This window comes from Propithecus coquereli, unplaced genomic scaffold, assembly GCF_000956105.1.
Source record: "Propithecus coquereli isolate 6110/MARCELLA unplaced genomic scaffold, Pcoq_1.0 Scaffold231, whole genome shotgun sequence".
NCBI lineage: Eukaryota > Metazoa > Chordata > Mammalia > Primates > Indriidae > Propithecus > Propithecus coquereli.
In genome coordinates this window covers 927,341-929,579 of record NW_012147853.1, presented here as the reverse complement: position 1 = coordinate 929,579, position 2,239 = coordinate 927,341, and positions in this window count along the sequence as shown.

The following is a 2,239-nucleotide window of genomic DNA, read 5'->3' as shown; positions in this document are numbered from 1 at the left end:
TTTATTTTACATCTCCACATATATTAATTATTTTTATTCTAGTTCTGCTAATTCCAATATCTGCAGTACAATTTTGCAGTTTGTTGTTTCTTATAACCGCCAATCACAATGTATTATCTCTTTATGTATTTTTATGCTTTCTAACGGTGAGTCCATTATACGTGCACTTTATCTGTAGGAATTTATAGAAATTTTAATCTTCATTTCTCAAGAAATTATTTATAGTTGCTTTTGATAGGTCTGTCATAGCCTTGCAAGTCTAGGATGAACTTTATTTTTACTTTTGCCTGTGCATTCTTAGGTGGACACAAATGTTATAAATGTCAGTTCTAATACTGTGAGATATTCAGCTTGTGGTTAGGGATTGTTAAGGCACAGACTCTTATTTTGTCTCCCTTTATGGAATGTTTCCTCTTTCCATGCTTAGTTTGTCCATGGAAGACACTGTCTTTTAGGAAACCCAGATTTGTTTAGGATGTCTCTGCTTCACGCTTCCACAGTAGAGTCCTTAGATTATCTCTTATGCAAGCCCCATGAAAGTTTAAATTCTGGGCTAGTAGTACTTGGCAGAAGTTTCTAAAGCAAACACTACATCGGGGCTTACTTACAGTCTCTCAATTCCTAATTTCATTTTTTATGGCATTCTAAAATTTCTTTTGATGGAAATTAGCACATATTGTTTAATACTGATAATGTCGTATTTCTTCTATTTAATTTCACAATTATTTGTTTCCATTTAGAATAATTGATTTAAGAAATGAAATCAGGGTCGATTGTCCTCCTCAATGCCAACTTTAAAAACAAATTTGAATCATAAGAAAAGTAAACATATGACACCAAAATCTTAATTAAAAAAAAAAAGTGTTGTTCCCTATTTTGAATATATATTGAATGTATATTGTGGTAATCACTAGTTCTATAACAATAATTTAGTGATTTTATTTTTATACAATATTTATAGAATGTAAAATATCTCCTTTATGCAAAAATTCAGTGTAACAGAGCTCTATAACTGGAATGAACTGTTGGGAAATTAAATTTATTTCTGTTCATCCAATTTTAAATTTTAAGAAGATAGGAAACACTTCTTTCTTTCAGCTTGGAAATTTTTCAGTCAGTGTTTTTTAATCTTTCCTTGAAAAGACTTGTGCTTTTATGGGTGTGTTGATGTTTTCTTAAAATGTATCATTAATAACTATTCAAAACTACGTACATGAGCAGTAAAAGCTTCAAGACCTTGTTGTTCACTAGGTGACTTTGGAAATAATCACTTCACTATAGATTTCAGCTTATGAGACAGGTAAGGTAGAAGTAGAATACTTTAAAACTGCTTCTTACTAAAATGGTTTTCAATATATGTCAGTTTATTGCTAAGGTACATAGCAGCTCTGTTTTTGGCATTTTAGGTTTGCAACCAGTTAACTTAGCTGTCAAGAGAATTGTGCTAATGAAGCCAGAAAATGGGTTTAAATACCCAAATGGGTCAATTAACTTTCCTTGACTCAAGGCCACTAATGGCACCCCTGGGGCCAGTCAATTTGAATTTCCACTTTTGGGCTAGAAAAAAAAATTGCAAAGTGATTACATAATTCAAAGCCCTTCCACTTATAACAATTTACTTTTTCCTCATCACAACACTAAAATAGTGATGATATACCATCTTACAGAAGAGATCTGGGCATATTTTTACACTTACTTTAGAGAGAAGAGTTTCAGAATAAAGGGTAGTAATCCCTTACACAAGATTTATTTTTTAGATAAGAAGATTTACAGAAAGTTTGTACATATTGACCAAATTCACATGATCTTTGAGTTGGTTGAGTCAGGAATTAAATCCAGTAATCAGATCCCATATCCTACATTATTAAGTCTAAATCCTTCATTCTTAACTGTAAAAGGACACTTCTTGCTACACTTTAATGTAATGTTATAAGAGAGGCACACGATTATACTGAACATATATATGTAAACACAAATTCAACTGTTTCATTTTTATTAAGTTCTATTACTGTGTGAAACTCAAGGAAATTGTATTGATTAATTTAATAATATTTAAATTATTTTCTACAAACACTGAAGGACTAGGACACATGAGAATGGCCTTCATATTCATACCAATTTGTTCCATGTACAAATATTATCAAACAATGATTTTAGCTTTTACTTACAGAATAGACTTTGCATAACCCACCAGGGTACATTAACTTATGAGTTACACATCTCTAGTCCATGGAACAGT